We start from the raw sequence: 7,800 nt of genomic DNA, 5'->3' as shown, positions 1-7,800 counted from the left end.
ACACGTCCTCCAAATACGATCCTGATTGAAAGAAATAATGATAATCAAATCCTTGATGACAACAACACTCATAACAGTGACAAAACAATTACATTGACAATCAGGTTACGTTATTTTTAAAATGTTTCCTTTTCTTTTTCATACCTTCTTTAACACACTACTTCTCCACTGCGAAGTGCGGGTATTTTGCTATTAACTGAGAAGGAAAAACAGTACAACAGACTAAATAATACACGTCCTTGTGAAGTTTGGAGGGTTTCTGCCATCACGTCGTGTCAAACATCAAACTAAACAATACGGATCGTTTCTGTGAAATACATCATTAACATTTACGTTGTGTTCGGGTCTGTGGGAACCATTTAACATGTCGACAAAATTAAAATCGTTAAGATTTGTGTTATTTGAAAATAGTTTTTCGTTTACATTCATGAAACGAAATATACAATATAATTACAATGTTTGCACCACGTTAGATTTTAGTAAAACGTTAATAATAAAAGTGACTACGTTTTTCAAAATGTACTATGCATGTGTGCAATATTGTTCAAAAACAATTTAGAATAAACATTTTAGCCAATCTAATATTGCTAATCACGTATGTGAAGAAAACGGCAATAAATATTATAAATTGAATTATGCTATATATTAATTGCCTTACATAGAACTGCTCAAGTTTTTGTCACTTATTATTATAAACCACCAAAAAATACTATTAATAACCCTAATTTATTTATGTAGCACATTTCTTATGCCCAAAATTCAGAATAAACAACAATACCTATATAACATTGGCTACAAATATCTCCACTAAATAAAGATAAATACAAGATATACAAAACATTCAAATAGAATAAAAGACAATAATCCAGACTAAAATACAACATATAATACTACAACACATTTTTGAACAAATAACATAATTTGTGATAATGCAAACCCCGAGTACCTGGACAGACAGAGGAGGTAAACTGACAGAAGGGGCCGAACGTCAGGTCTGTTTAATGTCCTCCTAAACAAATGAATGGAGTCAGCTGATGTCATTCATTTCAGGAGGTCAGTCCACAGTCAGGGCGCTATATACAGCTGAAGGCCCTGCTGTCACCCACAGAGTGCAGGTTAGTGGGGGGCACAGAATGAGAGGACCTCAGTGGCAGGTCAGTAACAGAATTTGATATTCAGTCCTGTAAGACACGGGGAGCAGTGAAGGTGCAGCAGGATGGCTGTGATGTGCTCGCTGTTGGTGGTCCGTGTCAGGACTCTGACAGTTGAGTTTTGAATCAGCTGGAGCTGTGATAGAAGATTAGAAGTGTCACCTGCCAGTAGTGACTTACAGTAATCAATGTGGGATGTGATAACAGCAGGGACAAGATTCTCAGCATTACAAAAGGAGAGGACTGAGCAAACATAAGAGAGGTGACACAGGTGGACGTTCCTTAATGTGGCTTACAAGGTGAAATAAGAAAAGGAGGAATCAAAGTGACACCGAGAAGGTCTGAGGAGATCATCACCCAGATGGCTGAAGAGGAGTTTGTTTTCTTAAGTTTCCCTTTAGTGCCACTTTGCAGGAGTTCAGTTATGTTGAATTTAATTTTAAAGAGTTTTGCTCTGTTCAGGTTTTGATTTTAATTTAATTTCACTAATTCAAGTTGTGAGCTGAGAAAGCTGTGATGAAGTGTCACTTTTAACACTGAAATAGATCTAAACATCATCTGCATAAAAAGATAAGCCAGTCCAAAGCTATGAATAACTTGCTCAAGGGGAAGCACAGAGATAAAGAAGAGCAGAGGATGTCGTTTCATTAACAAGGGGAAGTCAGATGGAGGAACTCCTGTGAGAAATGAAGGCTTGAGGGTTACCCTGGACATGACATAAGCTGCATGGCCACAACGCCATATGGAATAAATTTTACTTTTACACAAACTGGGACAGCAGCTCCTCAAGAGGAAGGTAACAATGCTTAGCACAATAAGGACAAATAAGCCAGAGCTGCCATCTGAACTGCTGGCCACACAGAATAGGCCAGTGAAGACCTTCACGTTTGTCTAAACAAATGACACATCCTTGGTGCACAATGTGACCTGCACTGGGATAGGAGATGCCATGGCCAGAAATGATAATGGACTATAATGCTACAAAAAGAGGAGTGGAGAATTTAGACAAAACATTATGCTGGATGCTGGCCACAGGCAATTTATTCAACATATTGAACATCTCAAAAAAAATACTTTTGTCATCTGGACAACCTTGAACTGAGACTGGAACTGGGAGGAGGAGAGGAGCAGGTAAACCATTAGAGACACCGCGCATGCTACTGGGACGACATGTGCCAAAGAGACCAGCATGTCCAGCCATTGTGAAGATTCAACAGTCCAATCCACAGGGGAGCCAACGGCGGCACCTGTAGTGTGTGTGCATAGTGAGTGTGTTTGTGTGTCTCACTGTGTGGACTGTACAGTTATTAGAGTATTGTGTAGGAAATGAAAATATTCAGTTCTGCTTGATAAACACACAGAATGTGATCTGAGGGTGAAGAGTAAACAGGTTATTTACATCGCTTGTTAAAATAAAGTGACCATCTGATTAAAAGAAAGTCCCTCAATAGACATACATAGCAAACATGTAATCATAAATTGAGATTCAACACAATTATCTTTCATGCTGCTCAAAGTGAATTAAAATATGATGTTTATAAACTACTGTATTTGTGAAGAACTGAAGTGTGAGGCTATCTAAACTATCACTGAGAGTATTTCAGTAATGTGTGTAGTGACTTAGAAAACCACAATATTACATTATTACACAGCAGCATCTTCATAATGTCTAAGACCTCAAATCTTTCACTGCTGTACCAAAACAATGTTCTGTCCTCCAAGGAAACCCTCAAAAAAACATTACATTATTTCCAAAATGAGACATTTTTACTAATTTTCATTTTTGTTCTGTGATGAAATATTTTTAAAAATTATTTTAAAAGAGCCTTTAAATAACACTAAGTGGGCTTTAAAAATACTAACATAAGTAAGAAGAACTAATACCAATATTTCAAAATGAGACGCAGACCCAAAAAAAGACTTGCAGTTAAATTGTTTATTGTCAAAAACTACTCACCAAAGGAAAACAGAAAAATCAAAGGATTATAAACTGAAATCAACAGAGCATTAATGCACAATAAAATACAAGTAACAATCAATGTAGCAACAGACAGTAATTATACTGATTCATTAAATATGCAGTTTACTTTAAGTTTCATTTTTATCCTGACATTCCTGAGTGAAAAGTTCCATATCATCCGTAAACTGAAAAATAAATAAAAAGGGTTCTGTTGCCAAAATTAAATCTTCAGTTTCGACTTCATCGACGATGTCCTGGAGAGCTCGGCTTTGGTCCTCCTCCTCCATCTCCAGAAAATGGGGCTCAGACACGGCACCTCTGAGCAACTGTCTGTGTTGGCACAACCATTTTACTGCAGTGTGGAGGTCCTTTTATATTATTTAGATAAATTTAGATAAAGACCTCAAAGAGAATTAAACAACACCTGTATTTCTATATGCCTATTTAAATAATATTAGATATTACATACATACCTCCTCACTGCTCTGGGCCTCATTCACACTCTCCAGTGCCCCTTTAGTGAACGCCTTTGTCCTGTAAGAAATATTCACAAGTTAGAGAGAGAGAGAGAGAAAGAGAGAGAGAGAGAGAGAGAGAAAGAAAGGCAGAGAGAGAGAGAGAGTGAGAAAGAGAGTGAGAGAGAGAGAGAGAGAGAGAGAGTGAGAAAGAAAGAGTGTGTGTGATAGAGAGAGAAAGAGTGAAAGAGGAGCAAGAGAGAGAGAGAGACCTTCCAACAGCAATAGACTAAAGCAGCACCAGCACCTGTAAATCTCACTGCCATGCAGAGGGAGGGTAAAAACAAAGACCATTATAACCAGTAACAGATATTAACAAATAATCAGAGACATAAGTGAAAGCTAACAGCTGTGAAGTCAAATGGCGCATCCAAGACAAGGTGCAGAGCATACTGTGGAGCACACAAAATAATTATTTCAAATGAATATTTAATCTATTTGCATACAGTACAGTGCACACTCTACTTATTCCAATTTATTTATAGTGGTTCTAAAGTATTCCCAACCTAATAAATAAGTTTCTTTGAATTTCTCACCATCAACATAAATACTCCACAATCCACTGACCCAACCAACTGCTGTGGAAGATTCTGACATTGAAATGGAATCACATCACCTACTGCAAGTTACAAGAGAAGGTCCATTACTTGTAGTCCTCTCAATGACATCCCTATAAACTAACCTTGTTTTTAATTTGTATCCATTGTCACAAAGATGAGACATACTCAAGGTAAAGGTTTGGGGCAGCCACCCGTATATAGAAAAAGAGTCAGTGCACTCTGCCACATCCCGGCATGCCTCAGAACTGCCTTCACTCAAGCCCTTTAGCTGCCTCCCATGCTCACGTGTGTGACACGATGTTCCTGAAGGTTTTAGTTTTGTCGTCTTACTGTAACAAAAACAAATACACAAGTCTGACACATACAGATGTAAATATCCAATATGTGCTGATAATTAGGTAGAGTAAGAAAATCTTGATGTAAGCAGAGTACAAGCACAAATTCTTAAAGCAGGCATGTGCTGTTTATCAATATTAGTGTGACTGCATTTTGCATGTGAATAACTTAAATATTTAGAATATACACTTAAATTAATTAAAAAAAATTGCAATGCTTAGAAACTTAAAACGTAATTAATATCAACCTCATTGTTTTAAATATTACATGTACAAACAAATTGGTATCAAAATTAGAGAACATTTATGAACACTTATTTTTTTAAATATTGTTAATCTTCATTATTTAAAATTTGAAGGATTAGTAACTGTGGGTATTATGACTGTTGTACTACTTACAAATAATCAAGGCACTTCAACAAAAATCTTTGATTTTGATCACTGCGTTTCCGACAAAATAGACAACAGTATCCATTGTAGCAGAAAATAAGATTACAACTAATTACAACTAGTGATAACGCTGTGATGGCCTGCAGTCTGAACCACATCTGTGGATGGCGAAACCTTAGATGTATAACAGTATAAATTGTTATAATGTAAAATACCGAGTTAAAGGTATATGTACCAGTACTGCACATACATTAAAAATCAACTCTCAAATGAACTTACCTTCATGGAGAACTGCCTTCTTGAAATGACTCTTCAAATGTTTTTATTTTTTTAATTTTTCCAGTTTGGAGGGCTTAAAAACATTACCACTACTAGGGTAGGCCATCCAATCCCGGGCTCCCGTTTACATTTTCATTCCCGAAACTGCTGTAATTCCCGGGAAACTGGGAACGGCCAAGTTCGCATATATAGCGTGTAAAAGTGTAAAAATCAATCAAGAAATAACAGAGTTATAGTTGAAAACTGAAGACTTCATTGACGTCTGTCAGACAACAGCTTTGAACAGCAACTTGAAATTACAATGCGTCAGTCTGTTGCATTCGCATTATCTGTGCCAAGAAACTTGACATCACAGAATGATGACACGAAACTGGATGCATCAGTAACAGCTGAAATGGCGGTGTTTCACAGCAACAGCAAGCGCGGGCGTTGTTTACAACAATTGTATCAGTTTCTGATGACTGTGCTGCCTACTTCAGTGGAGGCAAAGCGTGCTTTCTCAGCAGCTGGCGTACTCTGCACGAAGTACTCTCTCACCTGGAAGACCGCACGCTGGACAAGTTATGCTTTCTATGCTCTTATTACCGCAACTAACTAGATCAGGGGTGCCCACAGTTTTTCGGCTTTCGAGCTACTTTTAAAATAACCAGGTCGAAATGATCTACCTACATTAAAAAGTATATATATTCTCCTCTAGCGCTGACGTTAGAGGTTCGATTCCCGAGAGGGGGTGCAGTGAGTGTGTACGCCTGTTGAGCCCAGAATTAGGCCGAAACACGTGCTGCATACTCCTTGCATTATTTGACAGTAAAACTATTTCAACCATATATATATATCTATACTAATAAAAGGCAAAGCCCTCACTCACTCACTCACTCACTAACTCATCACTAATTCTCCAACTTCCCGTGTCGGTAGAAGGCTGAAATTCGGCAGGCTTATTCCTTACAGCTCACTTACAAAAGTTAAGCAGGTTTCATTTCCAAATTCTACACGTAATGGTCATAGCGGTCGATAACGGTTGACAACATCCGCCATGTTGAACTTTGTTATTTTTGGCCCCATCTTCTCAAAATTTGGTAGGTGGCTTCCCTGTGCTAACCAAACCTGATGTACGTACGTATTTAAGTGGTATGATGCCACTGTTGGCCGCCATATTGAAGTTTCCAATGTCACTAATTCTCCAACTTCCCGTGTAGGTAGAAGGCTGAAATTTGGCAGGCTCATTCCTTACAGCTTACTTACAAAAGTTAAGCAGGTTTCATTTCGAAATTCTACGTGTAACAGTCATAACGGTTGACAACGTTCGCCATGTTGAACTTTCTTATTCATGGCCCCATCTTCTCAAAATTTGGTAGGTGGCTTCCCTGTGCTAACCAAACCTGATGTACGTACGTATTTAAGTGGTATGATGCCACTGTTGGCCGCCATATTGAAGTTTCCAATGTCACTAATTCTCCAACTTCCCGTGTAGGTAGAAGGCTGAAATTTGGCAGGCTCATTCCTTACAGCTTACTTACAAAGGTTAAGCAGGTTTCATTTCGAAATTCTATGCGAAACGGTCATAACGGTCAACAACGTCCGCCATGTTGAACTTTCTTATTCATGGCCCCCTGTTGTTGTACTATGCCAGTCATATACAGGCCTCTGATAGTCTGGAACATTGCTGTCTTATGTTATTGAATACACAGGATTCAAGGTGTACTGTGAGTACAGGAGATAATTATTACACAGGCACTCGAAGTATTTATTCTGTATTTATTATATATATATATTGTAGGTATAGACTACTACATGAGTATTCCTTTATCATTAAGGTACCTGCATAACTGAATACTTATAGTGATCACCAATCAATCATTTAGGTCACTACCTTTGTTATATCTCAGTGGTTTCATGCCAAGGAGATGCAGTCACAGCGTATGCTTTTCCATTCCTGAGTGAATATGACGCTGCCGATTATCAGGTATTTAGATATCTTTTCACATTTCTCAATCGATTTTGAATGAATGGCAGTTCAAGGTTATGAATAACGGTCACAGATATTTCTTCAGGAAAGCACTGATAGATTGAAGATCGAAAGATTCTTGCTGTAAAAAAAATCTCAACACCTATATTCTCATACAATAAAAAATCTTTGTAGTTGATATGAAAATTTAAAGACATAACTAATCAATCACTGGTCATACCGTTATTTGGTCAAAACCATGTGTGACTTCATAAAGAAGAGACTCGATATGCAGGGCAAGAGCTGCATTGGAGGAAATGACGCTAGTTAACAATTTTAGTCCACACATCTCCTTTCATTTCTCAATCGATCAGAAGAAGAGTTTCGTATTTATGAACATGAATGTTCAAGTTTCTTTTTGTACAATGATAGATTAAAGTAGTAGCGGCGTTTCAAACCTTTAATATCCTTGCACTTTGTCTCCAGTGAAAATGGGATACTGATACAGCGGATTTGAATTCCGGTTTATAAATGTCCGGGAATGGATTCCTAGATGGAGCAGGGTCGATGGAGGGGGATATTTTTTTTTAGTAATGGGACAAATGTATGTGACTGACGTTTGGTGTTAGTTTCTATTGCGTAAATCTGCAGTAGTTTTAAAG

At 37.7% G+C, this 7,800-nt stretch overlaps 1 long non-coding RNA gene across 1 annotated transcript; it reads right to left on the bottom strand.

Annotated features, from left to right (window-relative positions):
* Positions 1 to 3,578: 3,578 nt before the first annotated feature.
* Positions 3,579 to 4,218, bottom strand: LOC120519568. The gene is made up of 3 exons (XR_005631578.1): positions 4,163 to 4,218; positions 3,974 to 4,018; positions 3,579 to 3,645 (listed from the first exon to the last, which is right to left on the bottom strand). It is a non-coding gene; the product is annotated as an uncharacterized LOC120519568 (long non-coding RNA).
* Positions 4,219 to 7,800: the final 3,582 nt, after the last annotated feature.

Source organism: Polypterus senegalus, unplaced genomic scaffold (genome assembly GCF_016835505.1).
Source record: "Polypterus senegalus isolate Bchr_013 unplaced genomic scaffold, ASM1683550v1 scaffold_3591, whole genome shotgun sequence".
In the NCBI taxonomy this organism is placed as follows: Eukaryota; Metazoa; Chordata; class Cladistia; order Polypteriformes; family Polypteridae; genus Polypterus; species Polypterus senegalus.
The sequence above is the reverse complement of the archived record's forward strand: the minus strand, read 5'-3'. Positions and strand labels throughout refer to the sequence as shown.